The sequence below is a fragment of the Neopsephotus bourkii genome, unplaced genomic scaffold, assembly GCF_033783945.1.
Source record: "Neopsephotus bourkii isolate Nb327-2 ecotype Australia unplaced genomic scaffold, CSIRO-AGI_Nbou_v1 NB_33, whole genome shotgun sequence".
NCBI lineage: Eukaryota > Metazoa > Chordata > Aves > Psittaciformes > Psittacidae > Neopsephotus > Neopsephotus bourkii.
Window position 1 is genome coordinate 230,584 of NW_026900550.1, and position 26,313 is coordinate 256,896.

Sequence of the window (26,313 nt, forward strand, 5' to 3'; positions counted from 1 at the left end):
TATTAGCAAAAACCTGCTAATCTTCATGAGAAGAACATTATTACAGGGAGGGATTTTGGAGACAGCAAGAATGGCGGTTTCATCTGGGCTACCTTTAAAATCCTATTGGCAAGGAGATAGCCAGCAAGGATTTCACCTTAGCTTCTTCTCCAGTGTTCCTAATCTGTTACTTTATGAAGGGGATTTGATGCAACAATGTACTCTTCCTCTGTATTGCAAGCTGCTCAGTTTGAGTCTTTATTCTTTGGCATGAGAAAATGAACGCTGTCTCAGCTCTCCTGTCACAGTTGTTTTGCCTCTCTTTGTAAAAAAGAGAGGTTAGAGAGGTCTACTGAGAAGGTTTCACAGTAAGATAGTGGCAAGAGTTATATTACTCACAGAAGCAGCAGCATGAGGGAAAAAGAAAAGATAGAGATTAAACTTTTCTCTGTCCTTTCAGAATAACCTTAGCAAACCCATATCTGGGTACTCTTTCAGTAAAGCATGGATCATAGGAGTGCATTGCCCTTTGACAGGTCACTGACATCCTGGCAGTGAAAGGAAGCCAGAGGTAGAGGCATGATGTGAGAACAGAGTTTAAGAGAGTTGAAGTGCAAAGTTACCTGTTAAAGAAAAGGAAAGGAGGCATGTGCTGTCCTTCTCTCTTCTGATTTTGTGTCAGGGACTTCATAAATACCAATAGCTATTCCTTCAAATGTATATGTCCTGTAGGAGTAGACATATGCAAAAAGATAAAGATGGTTGAGTAATGGAAAAGTGACTAGGAACACTTGTAGCTGAGAACTGGTTAAAATCAGGACTCTTTCAGTTCTAAACTGGGTGGGTTTATGGCAAAATAGAAATGGGGGATTCTTGTTATCTTTTGTTAGAATATTTTTTGGTTTTGCTGACTTAAAAATGTCTACATAAGTCTGAAAATATTGAATTGTGGTTTAAATATGTTCCCTTCAGATGCTACTTCTGGTTAATTTGCATTCATTCTAAACTTGTTCTGAGCTATCTGCTCTTGAATGGATAAACAGTAATAATAATTATGTGCAATTCTTGACAACTTACAATTGTATTACAACTAATTCCTGCCCACATACTTCCTGCCCAAAAGTGTCTGCTTCTGGATTATGATGCATTAATAGTTTTGGTGCAATGCTCTTGAAAATGGCATTCAACATATATGGTCTCAAATAATGGTCACATTTGTTAGTCTTTATAGTCTTTATATTCTCCCCTTCTCTGATGGCTCCCCCAAAAAGCCCCCTGGAATGTTATTATTTTGAATATAATTTCAACAGTAGCCAATAGAGCTTGTCCCATGTTATGCCATTGTGCTCCTTTTTGACCTTATTACACAAGAACAAGTATTGTGTAGAATTAATGATAGGTAATTGATATTGCTGTCTACTACTGTGTTAGAGTGTTCTGGAAAACAAGTTTTTGCAAAACGAACTTAGGAGTTTAGAGGTGGTCATTGTGGCAAAATGTATGGCTTTACATTCAAGGAAGATTCCTGAATCCAGGATGAAGAAAAAATGAAATAAAATGAAATCTGGGGACCATTTTCCTACCTGTGAATCATTAAGTACATAGAAGGCAGCCTTCTGTCAGAAAGCCTGAGTACACATTATAAATAAATATTACCCTGAACAGTCATAAATAACACTATTAGCTTTTAATGCATACTTAACATTGAGGAGTAGCTAGGAACACAGCTGAATAATTATGCCACATTTAAAGACTTTCTGTCTGCTTCAGCCACACAGTCAAGCAGTTAAATATGGCCAGTTCTTTGGAGTTTGGCACAGTAATTCTTAGTTCCAAATTGCCAGCAAGCTCTTTAAAAATCTAATTGGTAACAACCATTAGTGTTGGCTTAATCCTCTGCTTTAGATGCTAAGTAAGCATCATGTTTTTGTAGGGTGAAGTCTTTCAATGTCATCAGAATGCTAGCTACAATGGTTTGTTTTCCTTTTCCTCCTGAACCAGAGCAGCTTAGTGGTGTGAGTGGCTGAATCCAGTGATGGTAACTCTCAGGTGCCAGACTGCTTTCATTCCCTGATTGACTGTGACCAGGAAACACCATACTGCAGTAAGAGCTGAAAGCCCTCACTAGCTCACATATTCAGTGGGGACCCATGTTAAGTGGCTTGCTTAGAATAAATACACATAAGAGAACAATTAGCTGAGGCTGCCCATAAGAAATCTGAAGTTAGGTGAGAAAACTTCTCTGGGAGGTTAGACAATAGTTACTTTCATAGAATCATAGACTGGTTTGGGTTGGAAGGGACCTTAAAGCTTATTCAGTTCCAGACCCCTGCCATGGGCAGGGACACCTTCCACTAGACCAGCCTACTCCAAGCCCCATCCAACCTGGCCTTGAACACTGCCAGGGATGTTTTGTTTAAATTAATATGTGTAAATTTAAAAGCTTTTGTGTACATTTGCTTCCCCATTTACAGTGTTCACTTGTGTAAATGTAATTGAGTCGACCTGATTTAATATTGCAGGGTTCTTAGAGATTCTTTCCAGAGGTTTCAGTAAAAGCAGAAGACAGAGGTGTAGCATTACGTACGTCTTCACAATTATTTGATTCAAGATCTATGCGGCAAATAAAGTGTTGTATCCACTGGAGAATGACAGTTGTACACTGAACTGTATGTAAAGCCAATTTTATGCTCAACAAATTGCATTTTGTCAATACTTTAGAAGTATCTGTTATGATTTGTATTACATACATATATTATTGGTATATTTTACCCTGAGTTTGCAAATTGTGCACAAATTAAGCAGCATAAGACTATGGATACCAGTGTAGGCCTAGAACACAGGAAATATTTCAGATCCTAATTATTTTACTTTTTACGTTGTTTTGGTTTTTGTTGTTGTTTTTGTTGTTGTTTTTATTTTATTTTAGTTTGGGTTTTTTTCTGGTGAAGTTAAAAAGGACATAGAAAGTAAGTCTCAATACTAAATAAAAATATAATATTTCCAAGGCTACTTAGGACTTGTTCCCACCTGTGTTTTTTGGATAGTGTTATTAGAAACAGTTATCTTCTATCTCTTAGTGGCTTACTGTTTAGTGACACAAAGTGTCATTTGTGAGGCTTTAGATATACCTCAAATAACAATTGTCTGTTTTGATGATCTCTGGTTCTTAATTGAGGAGTTGATTTCCAAAAGACTTAGATCTTATTCCGATGTGACTTTATGTAGGATTTTGTGGGTATGAGTGTATATATATATACATATACATATATATATATATATAATTATTTTAGAATTTATTTCACTCAAATCACTATCAAATGTCTATATGCTTCCAAAGTTGCCAGCTTTTGGTATGTATTTATATTTGTTATGTGCAACAAGTGTCACTGAGTCCTTAAAAATGGTAATGATACATCATCATTCTTAATGTAGTATTGAAGGGGATTTTTTCTATGCGTATCCCTACTACATAGTTGAACTTTACATATTCATGTAATAACTGTTGGACATACTTGGGTTGTAGTGAAGATTTACTTAGTTTATTTTTCCAAGTAGCTTCAAAACCATATTTTCAGACAAGTGTATATTATTTTTACAGTAGATCCTTCACTATAAGCTTTCTCATGCTCCTTGAAAAGGTTTAAATTATCTTTCTTATATACTCAGAAGTTGAATTTACAGGCTGAGTTGGCATTTCCTCACAAGGCAAAACTTCACCAATTAAACACTTAGTCTGATGATCACTTCATAAATGCACCCACAACTTAGTTCTCTCTCCAAATGCTGTTCTGTGTAGCTTGTTTTAAGGGTTTCTCCTCTCTCCTTCAGGTGAAAAGTAAAGGAGAATAACTCATTTTGGTGTTCCTCTGTCTCATCACTAATACTATGCAAAAATTCCAGACAGAGATTATTCCTTACATCCTGTTTCATCTTATTTTTCCCCAGCTCTCTTAATGCTGTTTAGTCTGAAACCATATTTTTTTGTATTTTAGGAGGAGGAGATTGGGAACCTTGGCAGTACCAGGGTGAATTCCAAATAGAAGAACAAATTGCCCCTTTTATTTTTTCCTAAGTGAATGAAACTTTCTGAAGAGAAATAAATATCAATGTTTATAACCTGACTGCAAAAGAAAGTATTCCGACAGTAGCAGCTATCCAGCACTTACTGGCACTGAGGACCTGCAATTTTACAGCTGGTGATTCCCTCTGTTCTGGTCCAGAGTGCAAACTTCCCTTCAGGAGTTCTTTTCTGAAAGAGTTAGTATACCGAGCTCAGGACCATTTTAAAAGTATGTGGTTTTCCTGCTTGCTCCATTACTTCTATCCCAGCTGTTTTGGTTTGAACATGGAAAAGGTGCTTGAGCATCCATCTTTTTCTCACTGCAACCTTGTGTAGCTGGAAAAGAGGGTAATGTGTTTGGCTGAGTTACTATCTGATCTGGTGGCTTTCAGATTTTCTAGCTAGGAGTTCTCAATCTTTACCCCCATTTCTCTTAATTGCATCACTTAATCTCTTTATAGCACATTTTTCCCTTTCCCTTGATTTGTTTATCCACACAGCTGATGGCAACCACTCCAGCAGGGACACTGCAGACTTAATATATCCCATATTCATTACAGAAAGCTGAGCCCTTGAAAGGCACCTATATAATTCCTGTTCCCTGCTCCAAGGGAGCTTGGATCCATAATCCAAGCAATTTTGCAACCCAGTAACTGGTATTACTGGCCTGAATGAATCCTTGCTTGAAATGGCCTCTTTGCTTTCAGTAGAGCTATTTTAGGGATGGATATAGGTATCTACCTTGATAAATTATGCTCCTTTCTCTTCCTTGATTTCCTTATTTCCCACGGTGTGAAGCCTATAGTCTCATCTCTTGGGTCAGCATTTTACTTTCAGTGTGAAATACAAGTCCTGGCTTCAAGACAGTGACAAACTTTTGGAAAAGATTCTATTATATTAACGGTTATTATTACATGTTTATTATACCACTGAGTAGGAGGATTTGAATACCAGAAGGTCTGCAAGTTTTGCCAGAATGTGTGTTTTTACAAGAAGGTGCCAGGCTAATGTGTAAGATTGCATTTATTCTGTTCTGTACTCTAAATGTCTAAAGACAGCAGAAAATCAAGAGGGGAGGTAGGGGGGATGCATGTGGATTATGTAGCTGGCATCCAATGGACCTGGAAGAGTCTGAGTAGTAACAGGGAACTGGCTTATTGTAGGTGATTTTGTCACTCTAAATTCTCGACTTTTCACAAAATCAGGAAGGGGCTTGCATTGGAAGGGACCTTAAAGCTCATCCAGTTCCAACCCCCTGCCATGGACAGGGACACCTTCCACTAGACCAGGTTGCTTGAAGCCTCATCCAACCTGGCCTTGAACAGTGCTAGGGATGGGACAGCCACAGCTTCTCTGGGCAACCTGTGCCAGTGTCTCACCACCCTCATAGGGGAGAAGTTCTTCCTCTCTCCCCTCAGTCAGATTAAAGCCATTCCTCCTTATTCTGCTCCTTACAGGTCCTTGTCAAAAGCGACTCTCCAGATTTCCTTTCAGCTCCTTTAGATGCCAGTTCTGCTAGTGATTTAGACTAGCTTCCTTACTGGTAAAACCTGAGGAGGGAGTTACAGAGGTGCACAGGCTCTGGTGTCACTGTCCCCCACCTCAGCCCAGCTATCCTGCCCTGCCTCGCTGTTGTCAGCCATTGCCATCTCAGAAGTTAGGCCCAGCAGTGAGCAGAGACAGTGTGGTGCTCAGCAGTGCCACGGCTTGCAGAGGTGATGCCATGGTGCCAACATCCACCAAGGGGGTCTGAGAACACCATAACGATGTTGAAACTTGGATGAAGTTTCCAAGTGAGTGAGTGCTGGAATGGCTGGAGTCACAATTCACAGCTGAGCTGAGGGAGGCATGAAGCATGACCCATTCCCTGCAAGCATCTGAGGATTAGAGTTTTGGAACTGCTGTTTGCTGTGGCACTGGTTTGGGGTTTTTTTCTTATTTTCTTTTAGTATTTTTGATGTGGACAGCCTGGATCAATGGGCTGTGGCCAGTAGTACAAGGTTTAACAAGGCAAAGTGCCAAGTCCTGCAATTTAGCTACAGCAACCCCACACATTACAGGCTTGGGAATAAATGGCTGGAAAGCTGTTCATGGAAAAGGAGAAGGAGCTCCCCTGTACTGTGCAATGGTAAGGCTGCACCTCTAATCCTATACTCAGTTCTGGGCCACTCACTACAAGAGAGACATTGAGGTGCTGGAGCAGGTCCAGAAAAGGGCGATGGAGCTGGTGAAGGGCCTGGAGCACAAGTGTGATGAGGAATGGCTGAGGGACCTGGGGGATTTAGCCTGGAAAAGAGAAGGCTCAGGGGGGACCTTATCGCTTTCTACAACTACCTGAAAGGGGGATGGAGCCAGGAGGGGTCTGGTCTCTGCTCCTAAGGAACAAGTAACAGGACAAGAGGAAGTGGCCTCAAGCTGCTCCTGGGGAGGTTTAGACTGGAGATTAGGAACAATTTCTTCACAGCGAGGGTCATCAGGTGTTGGAACAGGCTCCCCAGGGCAGTGGTGGAGTCACCGTCCCTGAAAGTATTCACAAAACGTGTAGATGAGGCCCTCAGTGACATGGTTTAGTGGTGGTCTTGGCAGTGCTGGGGAATGGTTGATGATCTTAAAGGTCTTTTCCAACCTGGTTGATTCTATGATTCTATTGGTGCTATGGAAATGTGCTCTAAAAAGGAATGGTTGTAATTATGAATCTGCACTTTTATCAGTCATTTGAAGACTAGCAGGTTATTCAGTGCACTTTCTGCATCCACATCAAAAGAATTTAAGTTTGAGAAGATGAGGTTTTCTATTCTGTTCTTGAAATTGCCGTAGATTAGAAGAGTTACTGTGCAAACTATCCAAACTGTTGAGATACCTTCCTTGGTGTCTGAGGCCTATCTTGTGATTTTGAATTCTTTTTATGCACCCTGAACGATGTGTGAGATTGTGTTATACATTTGCAAATGTATTAAATGTTAAATCTAATATACATTAAAATGAAATTATTATATTTGATATTAAAATATTTTAGTTAATGTTAATGTAAATAGCTTAAAGCATTATGGAAGTGATACAGACCAAGGCTTTTTTTGAATGATCACATCTATAAAAATTAGCTGAGACTGGTGGGATCTGTTTCTGGCTTCATTAGTGTCCTGGGTTTAGCAGCAGCAGTCAGTTTTTCTCCTTCTTGGTAGCTGGTGCAGTGCTGTGTTTTGACTTTCAGTCTGGGAACAGTGTTGATAACACCAATGTTTTTAGTTGTTGCTAAGTAATATTTACTCTAACCAAGGACTTTGTGAGTCTCATGCTCTGCAAGGGAGGAGGGGAAGCCGGGAAGAAGCAGAGACAGAACACCTGACCCAAGCTAGCCAAAGAGGTATTCCATACCACAGCACATCATGCCCAGGGAGGTAACTGGGAGCTACGTGGAAGGACATGGAGTCTTCTAGGTTGGACTCGTTTTAGAGGGTGGTGTCGTATTCTCTTCCCTTGTTATTTCCCTTATCATTATTATTACTGGTGGTAGCGGCAGTGGTTTGTGTTATACCTTAGTTACTGGACTGTTCTTATCTCATCCAGGGGGAGTTGCATTCTTTCGATTCTCCTCCCCATTCCTCAGGGAGCGGGGAAGGCGGTGGGGGGGAGTTTGGGGAAGAAAAGAAAGAGGGAGGAAAGGGAGGGGGAGTGAGTGAATGAGCTGTCTGTCTGGGTTTAAACCATGACAGTTAGCAACAGTGATAGTCTATAGAAAACATAATCGAAGAACTTTGGCATGTGAAGCTGAAAAGAGAAACAGCAATTTCTGGTACTCTGTCCCTGCGGATAGGCGTTTGTTCATATTTCAGGGTATGAAGTGATCAATAAAAATTGCTGATGTAAAGCAAGGCAGTGTAAAAATGGGGTAACTGTGGAACATGCTATATTTCCTTGCTGGGTTTCCCTGTGTTAATGACAATTTTTGAGGGCTTAAGCTGGATGAATGCTCTGAAATGTCATTTCAGAGACATTGTCAAGAGTAGAGGCTGTGTAAGTATGAGACGAAGTGAGCAGTCCAGGATCAGAAAAATACTCCAAAGGAAAGCAAGGATGAAATAACAAACTCCATTGCACAGAGCAAATAAATGTGGTTGGTGTCTTCTTGCTTCCCACTGCCTATGTAGTCGAAGGCTGTGAGGTGCAAAATATATATTCCTAACTAGGGCTCCAGGAAGATCTGGAAAACTGTTCACAGCAAAATATTAGAGTCTGTATCAAAACCAAAAGGCCTTATGGATAAATACACTGGGGAAGGATCAGCATAACTTTTGCAAAGTGAATCACAATACACAGACATACTGAAATCATCTGAACGAAGAGTTGTGTGGTCAATAATTAAAATTAGCTTCATCTCCTAAAGGCTTGTGAGAAAGCTCTTGAGGAAGGATCCCATAATCAACTAAATGTAACATCTACAAGTGTGTCTAAGTTATGAATGGCTAGAAGCTGGGAGACAGTGGGGGAAATATATGTTCATATTATATGTTATATATTATATATGTTCATGACTTACATTCATTCTGATGAGACTAACTTTTGGCTACTTTCTGAAACGAGCTGAAGTATTTGAGCTGAACCAGTATGACAAATTTTACATTCTTTTCTTATGGCACAGTGGAAAACAGGAATGTCAGCTGACTTCTGTTTCTATAATGCTACATTTTGTTCTGAAAATGAGAAAATGAGTTTCTTTTCAGCATACGTGCTGAGTCCATATTTTTACAATTTAGTTTCACACACAGTAGCTTTTAGTATCTTGGTTTTAGGAGCTCCTCTAACAGATTGCTGTGTGTAACAATTGACCATGTTTTACTCATAATTTTTTGCCTCATGCGTAAAAGTATTTGATTCTAGTTTGTGAAAATAACTACTTCATACATACAGATTGTTTATAATGCTTTTTTTTTTTTTCTGTTTTTATTGGTCTCTTGTTTAGCATCATGCTTTTTGTATCTGTCACACTATTTGAACACTTCCTTTGAAGGTGTGATAAACACATAAACGTATTGGCTTTCACAAATCATAGGTGTGGTTATGTGGATATAACTGTACGAGTTTACAATAACAGAAACAAAATTTGCTGAAGACACAAGACTAGACAACAAGTTAAAAAGGTTCAGATCTCTTGATCAAAACGGAGTCACACAGCAGAAGAATTTGTAAAGGTAAAAGAAAGAAGGGGGGGAGCTTAATATAAGGAAAGCTAGTGCCTGGAAAACATAGAGTTAAAGTACTTTTTAGCTTAACTTAGGCTGTAGAAAGAGAACAATGTTTATGTTGTAAGTCTGTGGAATGTAGTGGCCCCAGTAAATATGAGTTAACTGTTTCACACTAGTCTTCTAGAATAGTTTTAAAGAGCAATGTTTGTGTTGTAAGTCTGTGGTGAGATAACAGGATTTAGTAACCCCACTAAACATGAATGAGTTATTTCACACAATCCTTATACTTATTTAGTAGTACTTCTACTAGTTTGGAGGCAGAGCTTCCCAAACATCTGCTAGCTTGGGATACTCCTTGTCTGCCCATCCTGCAATAAATTTTCCAGGAAGGTCACACTGTTTTAAATCTTTGTTAGTTATCAGAATAATTACAGATATAGCTGGTTATGTGATTACTGGGGGGTCCAACTGTGCCAAAGGTGAAAAGTACACTGTGAGGAAGACTGCTTACTTCATCTTGAAGACCCCTACTCACAAGAGGAAGACTGTTTACTTCGTTCTCAAGATCCCTGCCCACAGTCACCGCAGAGAAGCGCGCAGATGCCAAGAGGAGGAGACTTATGATAATAAATTCTTGAAGCTAACCCCCTCCCATATGCGGAAATTAGGAATATGAATGTAACTAATGTAATAGTGAAAATATATAAACCTGTAACAAATGCTAATCACTCGCGCCTCTGGCTATGGTCGTGTGCCCAGCGCTGTTGCTTTGCTTTGACTTTGTCCCTCAATAAAACCTTGTTATCTTGTTTAGAGGAGTGAGTTCATATTTCACAAAGGTCTCAGCACTTTGAAAGCAGGAATGGGGAGAAGGAGGTCAGAGGTTTGATGAGGTATCTGCTGAGATCTTCTTGTTTAGAAACGGAGGGGTACTGACCAAAAAAATGAGGTTTGCAAAAGGAGGGGTTTTTTATGCAATATGCAGTTGGTTTGCTTTTAGGGGTCAAGAAAACAACATGCAGCACTGATACCAGGTTTAGAGCAACAGTGCTTTTCTTTAGCTATACTCTGTGTGTGAACTAAGGAATTGAAAAGTCATTTTGCAAAAAATGAAGTGTAACATGGACCACAACAGGACTGAGACCCATCTGTCACCTGTGCACAGCTTTCATAGCAGATATTTGAAAACACTAGAACTTTTCCGCATGCTGCGTTAAAGCTGATGTTGATTCCTGACCTGTTTTCCTTTTTGGAGTCATCATTTCAGGTAATTTCAGACCCAGCAAGTCTGGTCACGTGCAATAAAATGCATGACAGATCAGACTAGTAAAAGTATTTATTACCAGTGTTGTTAACTACAAAAGCAGCGTCTTCTTTTCCTTACCTCTTAATACATCATTATTTCTGTGATTGTTGTAGTAATTCATAAATATCTGCTAATTTTAGCCGTTTTCAACTAATAACATGAAACAAACCATTGCAAATGAGCAATTTATGTGCTTCAGTTATTTGTTATTCACTGCTTGGGGTACGGTTTGTTGTTTATTATTATCTTTGAATTGATGACTGAAAACTCTTTAATCCTGCAAATGATGAATGTGGTGATGTAGACTTATCTCTTATTCTGATTTCCAGCTGTTTTATTTTTTACTTATTTAAATTTTTATTGCATAAAGTTCTTTAAATGTAAATGTAAAAACCTGGAAGGGCATAGTTCTTTTACCAGTGGTGGATAAGTAGATAAGTGGTAAGGAAGATCACTGCTGAGGAGAAAGAAATTGATAGAGTTATGAGTAGGAAAAGTGTGTACAAGATAGCCCCTGTATCAAGGGGGTTCTACTCAGTGACATGCAAAAACTCATGTTTTGGACTATGGAGGCCTACTTTAACATCTGAGTTTGTGTTTTACATGTAGTGGATTTACACAAGACCATGTAGTGCTGCTAAGTCATACTAAAGAATACACATACAAAACACTGAATTCGATCTCCTTTTCTTCACCTTTCCCTGTCTTACCTTTTCTTCTCCCTGCTGCCCTCATTTAATATACATCTGTTAAGAGAATGAGAGTTAGATTTACTTATCACTTCCTTATTTACTAAATCTGTTAATTTACTTTCTCTGGCATATGAAAAATGTGAGATCTGGTAAAATATCTGATGAGTTTAGAAGAGGGTTTATTTTTTTGTTCTGCTGGCACTAAGGTACATAACACTGAGGACAGCTTACATGGGCCTCTCGGAAAATTCATTTAAGGCATAACAGCTTAGTGGTGACATGACAGATTTCATATACATTATTTTAAAGGCAAAATAATAAATCATTCCTCCTCAGCTGTGGAGGAAAGATAGGAAATTGAGATCAGTATGGCATCATCAGATGTCTTTTTAGAAAAATCAGCAATTGTACAAAAAATGGAAACAAAAGTACAGGACATTCAGAGGTAAAGTAGGGAAATGAGATCCAAACAAAATTGCCCTTAGCATGTAATAACTGCATATTTTATAGACAGCCTGGAAAAGTGTAAAAAATATTGTCCTTACAGTAGCCTTCTTAACTCACACTTTTGAAAGATTGCTCTGATCTGAATTTTCTAGCCATCAGCAAGTTTGCTGATGACACCAAGCTGTGTGGTTTGGTTGATACGCTGGAGGGAAGGAATGCCATCCAGAGGGACCTTGACATGTTTATGTGGTGGGCTGATGCCAACCTCATGAAGTTTAACCATGACAAGTACAAGGTCTTACACCTGGGTTGGATCAATCCCAGGCACAGCTACAGGTTGAGCAGAGAAGAGATTCAGAGCAGCCCTGCAGAGAAGGACTTGGGGGTGCTGGTCGATGAGGAAATGAACATGAGCTGGCAGTGTGCGCTTGCAGCCCAGAAAGCCAGCCGTATCCTGGGCTGCATCAAAAGCATCATGACCAGCAGGTTGAAGGAGGTGATCCTGCCCCTCTATTCTGCTCTTGTGAGACCTCACCTGGAGTATTGTGTACAGTTCTGGTGTCCTCAACACAAAAAGGACATGGATCTGTTGGAACAAGTCCAGAGGAGGGCCACAAGAAAGATCAGGGGACTGGAGCACCTCCCATATGAAGGTAGGCTGAGAAAGTTGGGGCTGTTCAGCCTGGAGAAGAGAAGGCTGCGTGGAGACCTCATAGCAGCCATCCAGTATCTGATGGGAGGCTAAAGGGATGCTGGGGAGGGACTGTTCACTAGGGACTGTAGTGATAGGACAAGGGGTAACAGGTTAAAACTTAATCAGGGGAAGTTTAGTTTGGATATAAGGAAGAAATTCTTTACTGTGAGGGTGGTGAGGCACTGGAATGGGCTGCCCAAGGAGGTTGTGAATCACAGAATCCCAAGGGTTGGAAGGGACCTCAAGAGATCATCTGGTCCAACCCCCTGCAAGAACAGGGTAACCTAGAGTACATCATACAGGAACTTGTCCAGACGGGCCTTGAATATCTCCAGTGTGGGAGACTCCACAACCCCCCTGGGCAACCTGTTCCAGTGCTCTGTCACTCTCACAGTAAAGAAGTTCTTCCTGATGTTAACGTGGAACCTCCTATGCTCCAGTTTACACCCATTGCCCCTTGTCCTATCACTGGATATCACTGAAAAAAGCCTAGCTCCATCATCCTGACACCCACCCGTTACATATTTGTAAACACTGATGAGGTCACCCCTCAGTCTCCTGTTCTCCAAGCTGAAGAGACCCAGCTCCTTCAGCCTCTCCTCATAAGGGAGGTGTTCCACTCCCTTAATCATCTTTGTGGCTCTGCGCTGGACTCTTTCAAGCAGTTCCCTGTCGTTCTTGAACTGAGGGGCCCAGAACTGGACCAATATTCCAGAGGCGGGCTCACCAAGGCAGAATAGAGGGGGAGGAGAACCTCTCTTGACCTACTAACTACCCCCTTTCTAATACACCCCAGGATGCCATTTGCCTTCTTGGCCACAAGGGCACATTGCTGGCTTACGGTCATCCTCCTATCCACCAGGACCCCCAGGTCCCTTTCCCCTTCTCTACTTTCCAGCAGGTCAGTCCCCAACCTGTACTGGTACATGGGGTTGTTCTTCCCCAGATGCAAGACTCTACACTTGCCCTTGTTGAATTTCATCAAATTTCTCCCTGCCCAACTCTCCAGCCTGTCCAGGTCTTGCTGAATGGCAACACAGCCTTCTGGTGTGTCAGCCATTCCTCCCAGTTTAGTGTCATCAGCGAACTTGCTGAGAGTTTACTCGGTTCCCTCATCCAGGTCGTTGATGAAAATATTAAATAGCACTGGTCCCAGCACCAACCCCTGAGGCACTCCACTAGTCACAGACCTCCAGCTAGATTCTGCACCATTGACCACAACTCTCTGCCTTCTTCCTTCCAACCAGTTCTTGATCCACCTCAGTACCTGATCATCAAGCCCACACTTCCTTAGCTTATCTATGAGAATGCTGTGGGAGACAGTATCAAATGCCTTACTGAAATCAAGAAAAACCACATCTACTGCTCTACCATCATCCCTCCACCTAGTCACTCCCTCATAGAAGGCTATGCTCCATCCCTGGCAGTGTTCAAGGCCAGGTTAGACAGAGCCTTGGGTGACATGGTGAGGTGTCCCTGCCCATGGGAGGGGGTTGGAACTTGATGATCTTAAGGTCCTTTCCAACCCTAATTAATCTATGATTCTATGATTTCTGTTATTTTTTTAGGTAGTAATGTTAAAGGTGAATGTCTTTTTGAGATTCCACTTGCATTTGAAGCAGTCTTGCTCTTTTGTCTCCTGACTCTCACACTAACATTCTGACGATCTAAAATTAAATAAAATTGTTTTGGGTTTTTTTTTTGGGGGGGGGGGTGTTTGTTTGGTTTTGGTTTTTGGTGTTTTTTTTTAGGTTATGTGTGCAAAAGCTAATGAGATATTGGAGCATTTTAAACGTGCAGAATGTGAATAGAGAAGATTTTCAGATGTTAACTGGAACAGGCAAATGTCGTCGAGTAACAGAAGTCTATTGTTAAAATTAAAATAGGTTTCATTTATATAATTATAGAATTACAGACTGGTTTGTGTTGGAGAGACCTCAAAGCTCGTACAGTTCCAACACCCTGCCGTGTGCAGGAACACCTTCCACTAGACCAGATTGCTCCAAGACCTGTCCAGTGTTCAACCTGGCCTTGCACACTGCCAGGGATGGGGCAGCCACAGCTTCTCTGAACAACCTGTGCCAGTGCCTCAGCACCCTCATAGAGAAGAGCTTCTTCCTAAGACCTCATCTTGTCAGTCTCCCCTCTGCCAAGTTAAAGCCATTCCCCATTATCCTGGCCCTACAGGTCCTTGTCCAAAGTCCCTCTCCAGATTTCGTTCCAGCCCCTTTAGAAAAAATAAGAAGGTGAGTTTGTGCATAGTAGTCCTTTATAGAGAGTTAGTTGTGCAAACCATTGGCTTATGGAAAGGAAACCATGTATGCAGAGATGTGACATGATATTCTGTTATTTCTGGTGAGATATTCCATGTTGAAACTGTGAATCTGGTGTTAGTCAAGAAGTAAGCTTCCAACTTTCTACCAAAATGCAGAGCAGTGGAGTTCATTCCCCTTCAATTAGACCTAGAGCTTAATTCACAACGTGACTGCACTCTCGGTCATGTCTTTAGCTAGATGTCTGCCTGCTGCCTACTTCAAGAAAATAGGAGGGAAGAAATAGATAAAACAGAAAACTTGGTGCTAATCCTTTCCTTTATTCCCTGGTCGTTTGGGGTTTTTTATTAATTTTTTTTCTTTCTGTTCTCCCCAGATCTACTGTTTTGTGGCTTCTGATTTGCTTTTAGGGAGGAATCTGAAATATGTAGCAGAAGCTCATTGCAATGCAAAAGGTTCAAACCCTGCTATGTGCAGTTTATACATAACTGTGTCATGGCTCACAAAAAATTACCAATCCATGCCAATTAGCACAAGATAGATTAATATTTTTTTCCCCCTTTGTTTCTTTTTAGAGCTTGGGAAGTTCTAAAGGAGGGAGCAGCACAGAACAGTTTAAAATTTATGTGCAGATTCACATTAAATGTTGAAATATGGGTCAGCTTACAATTTCTGGTACAATTGTATTCTCCATTAGTAAGCTGGAGGCTGCATTTATACACTGAAAATAACAATAAATTAGTTGGGTGACTTCACAGAACTATTAGAGTGAATAGATGGAAGGGTGCAGCTGGGAGGTGCAGTGAGGAAGCACACATTATAAAATAAATGTCTCCATTTTAATATTGATGTCTACTCTTCTCATGTCATAGCATGTGGTTCTTTTTCCTTATTTTTGTCTGCCTTCATAGTTTCAAACTTGAAAGGGAATTTTTAAGAGAAGTATGAAAAAACCAGTTTGCCAGGCTGCCCTCTACAAGCTGTAGTTCCTTCAGACACTTGGGTTAGAAGGTTAACTTTCAAATCTTTCTGCAGTTGAACATTAAATGGGTTTTTTTTATGTCCTTGAAACCACAGCTAGTCGTTTCTATCTTCTCCTTGTCTGTTGGATCAGAAATGGTACTAAAATAGTAAAAACTTGTGGGAGTTACCTATAAACCGTAAACAAACAGTAATTTTACCAGAACATTCTCTTATGGAAAAAAAATAGTGGATTCTGGGATTATTTCAACTGTAAGGGACACAGGTCTTAAACTATTGCATTCCTTTCATGTGCAAGCAACTTTGAAAACTCTATCAGCATTTTTGAATGTTTCTATAAGAGAGTTTCCAAATGCATTCTAGGATTTCCTGATGTTCCTACATACTTCCAAAAGTCTGTGGGAGATGTTTTTGGCAACCTCTTGCCTCCTCTGTGTACTGAGTGCTAGTAAAAGACCATCACTACTAAAACACTTCAAACTCTGCCATCTGTCTGTTACTATTAACTGAAATATTTTGTCCGTAAAACTACAGTCTTACAGAACCTAATATAAATATCAGCAAGAGAAATGGAACAATATTGAAGAGAAATTTAGGAAGGGACAAAAATGCTGTGGGAGAGGGGAAGAGAAAAACAGAGGAACACAAAGGAAAAAAGGACATGAAGAAGAAGAGACATGAGTATTCTTGGGATGATGGAATTTTGAATGGAACATCCTTCACCTGGAATATCTAAAACCCCTGCAGCTACAGATGCCTGTGTTTTATTTGCCAGAGTTTTTTTTTCTCTAGTAAACATAAAGTGTGAAGGTGACTTCCTGGAACCATGCTGTCACACTTCCTTCTTTTTTGCTTTCCATCACCAACTAGCTTTTACCTTTTTCTGTCTCCAGAGGTGGATAGGTCATGACTTCTCTGCAGTGACTTCTTTTCTGCTTTTTTATAAAAAAAAAACAAAATCCCAACCAACCAGACACTTATTTTGTGTTATTATATCTTAGCAGATGTTTTGGGATGATGAGAATAATAGAAGAACAAAGAAAACTGAAAATATAGCAGCAATCTGAATGACAAAACCCAAGAAAAACAGACTGATACATACTACAATTGCTCAACATCTGCTCAGCATTGCTCAATGCTCTTTGTCCCAGGTGTCTATGAGGTTGTTTCAAAAATGACTCCTACTATCTGACTCGTTTATTTCTGAGGTACTGTCACCATAAGTAAACAAGGCCTATTGCTTCTCACTTTCTGGTGATTTATTATACAGTGGAGCCTCCTCAACATGTGTCACTTCCTCCTCTGTTTCTATACCAAAATCTTTTCCCTGTGTCCAGTCTATAATGACTTTGAACATTGAGCCCAGCCCAGGCAACCGGGGTGGCAGGAGGAGCTGTGCTTCAGTGCCAGTCACTTCTGAAGCAGCTTGAACCCCTTCATAGGCTGCCAGTATCTCTTTTTCAGTGGGAGTATAGCTGGCCTTGGATTCTCTGTATCCCCGACCCCAAAAGCCGAGGGGCTGACCTTAAGACTCCCCTGGAGTTTTCTGCCAGAGGCTCCACGTAGGACCATTCTCCCTGGCTGTGGCATACAGTACATTTTTTACATCTGGCCTGGTCCAGACTAGTTCAAGGGCTACTGCATGAACTATCTCGCGTTTAATTTGTTCAAAGGCTTGTCGTTCAGGGCCCCTTTTAAAATCATTCTTCTTACAGGTCACATAATAGAGAGGGCTTACAATCAAACTGTAATTTGGGATGTGCAGTCTCCAGAACCCCACAACACCCAAGAAAGATTGTGTTTCTTTCTTATTAGTTGGTGGAGACATTGCTGTTATCTTGTTGATCACACCTGTGGGGATCTGTCTGCATCCACTTTGCCATTTTATTCCCCAAAATTGAATCTCCTGTGCAGGTCCCTTGACCTTACTCCATTTTATGGCAAAACCAGCTTTCAGCAGGATTTGGATTACTTTCCTCCCTTTCTCAAAGACTTCTTCTGCTGTATCACCACACACAATAATGTCATTAATGTATTGCAAGTGTTTCAGTGTGGTCTGGACTAACCCATGGCAGACGGTAGGGCTGTTTCCACCCCTGGGGCAGTTGGTTCCAAGTGTACTGGACCCCACTTTAAGTAAAAGCAAACTGTGGCCTGCACTCTGCTGCCAAAGGAATTGAGAAAAATGCATTGGCAATGTCATTAGTGCCATCCCACTTGGCTGCCTTTGTCTTCAGATCATATTGAAGTTCTAGCATGTCTGGGACAACAGAATTAAGCAATGTCATGACTTCGTTCAGGCCACAATAATCTACTGTTAGTCCCCACTCTCCATTAGACTTTTTCACTGTCTACATAGAATCTACATGTTAAGAGTTTTATTTGCTACCATGATGATAATTTTAGTGTAAAGAAAAGCAAGAGAAAAATAGAGAAAGAAGGGAAGTATTTTCGGTACCATTACACCGTTGATCTTAGTAGTTTAATATTTTTATTACATTTAATTGAAATTACACCGTTGATCTTAGTAGTTTAATATTTTTATTACATTTAATTGAAATTAGGTAAAATTGTAGTTAAATAAATTGCTATGCATTCAGGCAGAAACTGCCATCAGCTGTATAGAAACATAAACTGCTTATTGCTTATTTTAGTTTTTATACTGCTGAAAGCTATTGGTAGTGTTACCTGTTTAACTCAGGTTATAGGAAATTTAGCTTCTGTAGGAGTTTGATCAATTAAATTCTTAGAACTGTTAGTCAGTTTCGATTCAAGTATTCTCTTTGATGCCACAAATTGTTGTTCTGTTGTATAGTGTAATATTATCACAGACTAATTAGGGTTGGAAGGGACCTTGAAGCTCATCCAGTTCCGATTTGTGGCCACAGGCAGGGACACCTTCCACTAGACCAGGTTACTCCAAGCCCTATCCAACCTGGCCTTGAACACTGCCATGGATGGGACAGTCACAGCTTCCCTGGGCAACCTGTGCTAGGTTGCCTCACCACCCTACAGGGAAGAACTTCTTCCTTATATCTAATTTCAATCTACCCTCTTTCAGATTTAAGGAGAGTAAAGGTATTCTACCTACCTACAACCTGAGTCCCTACCCATCTTTTCCGTAGACCCTGTTAGGCACTGGAATCTGCTCTAAGGTCTCCCTGGAGCCTCCTCTTCTGCAGGCTGACCAAGCCCAGCTTTCTCAACCTGTCCCCATAAGAGAGTTGCTGCAGCCCTTGAAGCATATTCATGGCCCTTATACGTAATATATGTAATGAAAACATCAGTTTAAAATCTGAATGATGATTGGTTCCTTCAGTGACTTTCTTACATTATATTTATTGATTAATGCCATTAGTATTAGGAAGTCACACACTGTCAAAGTTGGTGAAACCACAAACTTTCCTCAAGTATGTCAATAATAGAATATTTTCTGACAGATTTTCTTGCATTAGGGAAAGAATGCTTTCACCTTGTCAACTAAGAAATGGTATCTAATTTACTAACAGGTACCACAACACTGTTTAGGTGGCATTTACAGGGATTTGTGACATTGAAAAGAAATGAGAATCATCTGACACTTTCCTAAGGAAAAAGCCTGTAAGAGCCAGAACCTGCTGGCATATTAGCATACAAAATATAAATGATGCTGGAGACATGAAGCTGGGTTAGCAGAGTTAAGGGAATTTATAATGAAATAAAAGAGGAGAAGGCCAACAGTTTAGGTACATTTTTGTCTTAGAAATGAGTGCAGCCAAATTTTCTTTTTGCTGATAATACTCATTTTAACATTTCAGTGTCAAGTAAAATTTTTTCAATGATATTGCAAAGTAGCCTTTTTTATTTTTCAGAAGATGTATCTAAATAAATTTAATGACATGGTTAGAGCAATGTTTCTTTGAAATGTTAACTTGATCTATATCACAATTTGACGTGTTAATGTTCATAATGTCTTGGCCAAAATCCAGTCTTGGTAGTTACACTTAGCGGACCAAATTTCAGCTGGCAGTTTCCAATTGAGAGAAGAGGTTTATTTCTTTCCCACAGCATTTTCATGTCCTCTTAACAGCTGCCATATGTAGCACTGGAGATCTGTTCATCAGAAAAAGTGTAAGTAATATACTGAAACAGAAAGCGTAATTCCAGGGTTTGAATTTTAATTTTCAGATTACTTTGTGGATTCATGTTTTTAATAGAAAAAATAGACTATTCAGTAACAACTTTTATAATAAGTAATAATATATATTATATATTATATATTATAAATAAGTAATAGTCTGATTTTCAGTCTCTATAGCAAAGAATTTCTGGACTTTTTTTTTTTTTCCTAACACGTTCTAAACACTGGAGTTAGGGTAGACACTGATTTTGCAAGCTAGTATGTGGATGACTTCAGTGAGACCACTTCTGGACTCACCTTTCTGGCCTTGTGTCTGGGTCTGTATAGCCATATAGCCCAATGCAAATTCAGTAGCTGCATTACTAAAATAAGAGTTTCAATTCTGAGATAAGATCTAACCTATGTTCTGTGGCATAAAGATTTTCTTCTGTTTTCAATGTTTAGTTCATCTGATAGCAATGAAAATGTAAGACATAGGCAATTTATGCTAAGTGATTCCATACATATGATACTATAAAAGCAAATCGCAGTGGAGGTATTAGAAAACTGAGGTTATAAAGTCACAGACTGGTTTGGTCTGAAACAGACCTTAAAGCTCATCCAGTTCCAACCCCCTGCCATGGGCAGGGACACCTTCCACTAGACCAGGATGCTCCAAGCCCTGTCCAACCTGGCCTTGAACACTGCCAGGGATGGGGCAGCCACAGCTTCTCTGGGCATCCTGTGCCAGGGCCCTATCACCCTCACAGGGAAGAACTGCTGCCTAAGAACTCATCTCAATCTTCCTTTTGTCAGGTTAAAGCCCTCCCCCCTTGTCCTGTCTTTACAGGCTCTTGTAAAAGTCCTTTCCAGGTTTCTTGTAGCCCCCTTTAGGGTTGGTAGGCATTGGAAGGCTGATGTAAGTCTCCCCTAAGCATTCTCCAATTACATTATTACTTTATTTTTCTTTTAATGATAATTAACTTTGAGTATCACTGAAAATGTTTAAGGGAAACTTTGCTACAGCATCCATGATAGTGTCATTTTAAATCAATTTGGTAGTAAATATCCATAGCTGTGATGGAAAATATTACTTGGGAAATGCGCAAGATCTCCATCAGTAGCTTTGGAGGAACAGACTGAATCCTATTCATATGTGAATGAGTTACATACGTGCAGGAATTGGCTTCTCTCTCTCCACTGACTATACAGTACATAGGTATTCCAGGGTGAGTCCAGGGCCTTCCCAGGTGGGACAGCACAGTGTTCCTTTTGCACAGCTTGACTCTAGCCCATAGAGAATTTGTTTCAAAGCAATGCTTATTGTTCTGTTGAGCATGAACAACAGGAAAAGAATGTTTATGGGTTTGTTTTTTTTTTGAGTAATTTGCTTTCCTGTATGACACTTCATCCTTCAGAACAGAACCTAGCTGCCACTAGTGGTGGAGGCAGTGCTACTAGCTCTCCAAACTTTCTTTTGTGACTCAGTATTTAGGGGTTTTCTTCAGATAGCAAGTTCTAAATTTCTACAATTGCATGAGAACCACAGCTATAAGCTGAAATAAAAGCAAGGTTCAAATTCTCTTGATTGCAGACATGAGCTTGATAGATGAAAGCAAATAAACTCAAACACTAACTAGCTAAGAAAAAAATCTCCTGATTAATAAAACAACTTCATAATTATTTTCAAACTTGACTGAACTCTATTCTTCTCAAGTTGAGAACAGAGTGAATGTGCTTTTTTTCCTGTCGTATGTGAATTATGAAAACTGCCTGAAGCCACTATCTGCCAAGGTAGTTTCTATAAACCTTTGAACTAATCCAGCACTTAGAAAACACATTTCCAGATTGATTTAAAGTACCTTTTTCTTTTAATAAGAAAGCAGCCAACTCCAAGCATAATATGGTCCCTCTCTTCTGCACCTTTCTGTTCCAGTTGCATTGTGACCTTTGTAAGGCTTCCCATGCAGTGAGTGTACATGAGATTATTTCATAACCTTCTGAAGCCTGAGTTTTGGATTGGTTTTTAATTAGCATTTTAATTGCTCATCAAAGTAATTGAAAACTGTGTTGGAAAAATAGTGCATTTGCTAATCCCTTTGGTACTAGTCAACACTAAGCTTTTCCCAAGGTCAAATGTACACTTGTGACAGTGGTAACTTTCTTTTGCTGGTGTGATGCCAAAGACGCAGTGGGTATAGAGATACTTTTTACCATGCTTTGCAATCTGCCTCTGCCTGTCATGGGGGAACAAAGAGATATTATTCTGTGCATAGCTACTTATGCAAAATTTGCTCTGAGATGTATTACCCAGTCATTTTATAAAGCCAGGTTTTACTTGTTTAAGCATATAAGATGAGTTTGAAGTGGTTAACGCTGGTAGGGAAGCTTTAATTCATGCCAGTACTCTTGGACAGTGTGTGCACTCAGAGATGCTCATTCCACTGCTAACATCTGGTCACTGGAATCAAAGCTAAGGCTCAATTCCTGGAACTGTTTAGAGAAGACATTGAACAGGCAAGCTTTCAAGTAGGCTGGGTCATATTAAGCTGGAAGCCATACTAAAAGGCTATGAAATAATTATTTATTGTTTAAACATGCTGTCTGAAGCTTCACTATTTTTTACATGAAACATTAGAATGACCTTATTAATCAGTTTGTCCTACCTTACTTTAAACGTGTTTTGGAAAATCCTGCTCCTTGTCTTCTTTCCTCAAACTTTATGATTTACCTCCAATGAACTTGCCCTTCTTCAGCTACCAGATCCCTGCAGGGAGGATTACAGCAGTTTCTCAACAGGGAACTCAGTAAGAATATCAAAATGTTAGGTTTATCTAATTTCATTTCAAATTTATGGCTTCAAATAATCCATGTGCTGTCTTGAGTCTTATTTTCCCATCCCGCTTGTGCAAAGGCAACTGTACTCAGTCTTCTATGGTCTAAAACTTGGTGTCTGAAGAGTAAGAAATGTGAGATGAACCCATCCTCTTCTGTGAGTGTGTCTTTTCTGATTAATCTCCTCGAATCTCTTAGTAGTAAGTACTTGACAGAGCTCTGATGAAGTTGGTGAAAAAGCTCATTTTTGTTCATTTCTTGTAAGGAGGATTTGGGCATGGCAGTCTTTATAAACTATTTTGTGTCTTCATGCAGTGCAGGGTAATGCAATTCATAGGTCTCTTCAATGGTTTTGTAGGATTCTTTCTTATTTATTTATTTATTTAAATAAAGGTTTTGTTTTGAAAAGTGTTAATACCTGTAAAGTTTCTCTGAGGAATTAAAATGGAATGACATGGAACAGAAGATTTTTGTTTCAGAAACAGATTGTTATTCAACTTTATATTGTATTCTAGGTGATTGTTCTGTACTATTCTAACAGACTGTATTCTGCTTTTACAGTATTTGTGGTTTGTTGCACAACAGAATGCATAATAAGAAATCACCTGTTCAACAAATTCCAGGTATTGGCAAACTGTTTGCTGTCCTCCAATCCAGCCTCTCTGTGTGAGCTGAACATGGACTCTTCGTTCTTTAACGTGTAGGAGTTTTAATGTATGAGAATTGCTTAGATAAGTTGTGTACTTGAAAGTATTGTATTTTCAGTGATAATTTATTCTGATGTTCAGAGCTATTAACCAGTCCCAGTGCTTACTGAAGGTAGAGGATGTGTTTTAAACCCATATATCTCTTAAAGGGTGAGAGAGTTGGGGTTGTTCAGCCTGGAAAAGAGGAGACTCTGGGTAGACCTTACTGCAGCCTTCCAGATCCTAAAAGGGGCCTATAAGAAAGTTGGGAAGAATTTTTTTAGCAGGGCCTCTTGCAACAGGAAGAGGGGTGATGGTTTTAGACTAAAAGAGGGTAGATTCAGGCTGGATGTGAGGAAAATATTCTTTACAATGAGGCTGGTGAAACACTGGCACAGGTTGCCCAGAGAGGTGATGGATGGACCATCCCTGGAGACATTCAGGGCCAGGATGGATGTGGTTCTGGGCAACCTGATCTAGTTGAAGATGTCCCTGCTCATTGCACGTGGGGTTAGACTAGATGAGTTTTGAGGTCCCTTCCAGCCTGAGCTATTCTATGAGTTTATGATTTTTACATCCATTTTAAGAGATAGGCCTTAATCTTTTCAACCAGTTTCTGAAGTGGAGGTATTGCAGACTGAGCAAGAGGGAAACAAAAAAAAAATCATTATACTAGCTTTGATGATACTCCAGAGCTGTTCTGGGTATAATAATGGTCACAGAACATCTGAAGTCTTAGCGAAAGCTTGTTTTACTTTGTGTTCATTGGTAAAATAAATTAATTGCTGGCTGAGCTTGCAGATGGTATGTAATAGATTTACTGTTACTAAACAGGCTTAAGAGGGGAAACTGCACTGGTTATTGCTTTGGAAGTTATAAAAAAAAGAAGTCTCTGCTATGTATGAAACTTGCCAGTAAACTCCTGATCCTTTTGGACCAGATGGGGGTTTATTTACTCCAATACTAAAGTCTGTCTCCCAGGTTGTGGCCTTCAATTCTTGTACCCACCTTTTATGAGTAGGAATTTGAACACTGTTTAAATTGGGAGAAAGGATAAGGAAAGGATATCTGCATTTTTGTTTATGTGAGAATGTTCAGTACTTAAAAGTACTTTGGTTTAGTCCCTGAGAAGTTTCCTATATCTAAAGAGGACAAAGATCCTTCCAGCAGGTGACACAACAGAAAGCTGATGGAAGAGATACAAGTTGAAGATTGATCTTATCATCAGGGAATGTTTTTCTTTGAAGAATTCTCTTGCTCGCTGTGGACGACATAAGGAGCCAAGGGAGATGAGTCACCTAATCTCACTATCTAATGTTAGGCAATGTTAGTACACTGTCCTGTTTTCCTGAAAATCCAAGTATGAGATTCTTTTAAGAAAGAGCTTCAGCAATGAACACCTATATGCATAAAAGACTATAACTTCTAAATATTAAAATAGCGAGTGATATATGCCAAGAATACGTAAATAACATATGTCAAAAAGAAGCCATCTTACAGAACAGTTAATAAAATTTCTTAGGGATCACATCCCAATATTAACTTTGGTTTGAAACAGACCACCACTGAAGCTGCAAACGGTTCATTAGTAGCTATAACAGTACTGAGATACCGATGTTTTACATTTGTATATGCTCAAGATCGTAGTTTTCTTAAATTTCCCTATGTTTAATATATTTATCAACAAACAGCCCTTTGAAGATACAAAAAATCTGAATTACCTTTCCAGTGGGAAATCCCAACAAATTGGCATTGTTCCATTTCATTTCCAAATTGAGATGGCAAACTAAATTCCTTGTTTCTAAATTATTATTTTTATATATATTTCCATGCGTCCTTTGTTCAGCAGTAGCAGTCGTTTTTCTCCTTCTTAGTAGCTGGTGCAGTGCTGCGTTTTTTGACTTTCGGCCTGGGAACAACACTGATAACACCAATGCTTTTATTTGTTGCTAAGTAATGTTTACTCTGACCAAGTACTTTTCTGAGTCTCATGCTCTGCCAGGGAGGAAGGGAAGTCGGGAGGAAGCAGAGACAGGACACCTGACCCAAACTAGCCAAAGAGGTACTCCATACTACAGCGCGTCTGTGAGACTCAGAAAGTCCTTGGTCAGAGTAAGCATCACTTAGCAATAACTAAAAACATCAGTGTTATCAGCGTTGTTCCCATGTTGAAAGTCAAAACCACAGCACTGCACCAGCTACTAAGAAGGAGAAAAATGACTCCTACTGCTGAACCCAGGAGACCAGGAGATGTTTCTTAGTGTATATAGTTCAAATATTATTTCTAATATTTGAAAGAATGAAGGAGATAATAAAGATCAATATTTAACTCATCAAATCAGTATTTTGACATTATCAAAATAAATGAGAATGTGTAGTAATTAATCTTGATATTGCTCTGTGTGCAATCCTTCCTACAGCAATATGTTCCTGCAAAGTTCTGAATTTTCTGATGAAAAATCTGTTAGTTTTCACCAGTTCTTGTGGGAAAATGCTGTTCTCAGACACATACATAATTTGTATTAACTAACTTTTCCCTGAACACATGGGACATTGCATATAAAAATCTGTCATCAATTGCAGTCTTGATTTTCCTCTCATTTCATAAAACTCATCTTGGATCAAATGTGGCTGATATTAGTGAAAAGCAAAAAAAATGTAGGGAAAATTGGATGACTTCCAATATCTGAAGGGCATCTACAAGGATGTTGGAGAGGGACTCTTCATCAGGGACTCTAGTGGTAGGACAAGGGGTGATGGGTTCAAACTTAAACAGAGGAAGTTCAGGTTAGATATAAGGGAGAAATTTACTGTGAGGGTGATGAGGCACTGAAACAGTCTGCCAAGGAAAGTGCTAAATGCTCCATCTCTGACAGTGTTTAAGTCCAGGTTGGACAGAGCCTTGGGGGACATGTTTGAGTGTAAGGAGTCCCTGCCTATTGCAGGGGGTTATAACTGGATGAGCTTTAAGGTCCCCTCTAACCTAAACAGGTCTGTGTTTCTGTGGTTCCTCAGAATAATCCAAAATATTAAAATATTACTCCACTTGGTAAGAAAACTTAGTTTTCACAGTGA

General features: G+C 39.7%; 1 long non-coding RNA gene across 1 annotated transcript in view; it reads left to right on the forward strand.

Moving 5' to 3' along the window:
• LOC133207691 (uncharacterized) overlaps positions 1-26,313 on the forward strand; it is a 209,424-nt gene that overhangs the window by 166,945 nt on the left and 16,166 nt on the right. The gene's annotated exons all lie outside the window — the stretch shown is intronic.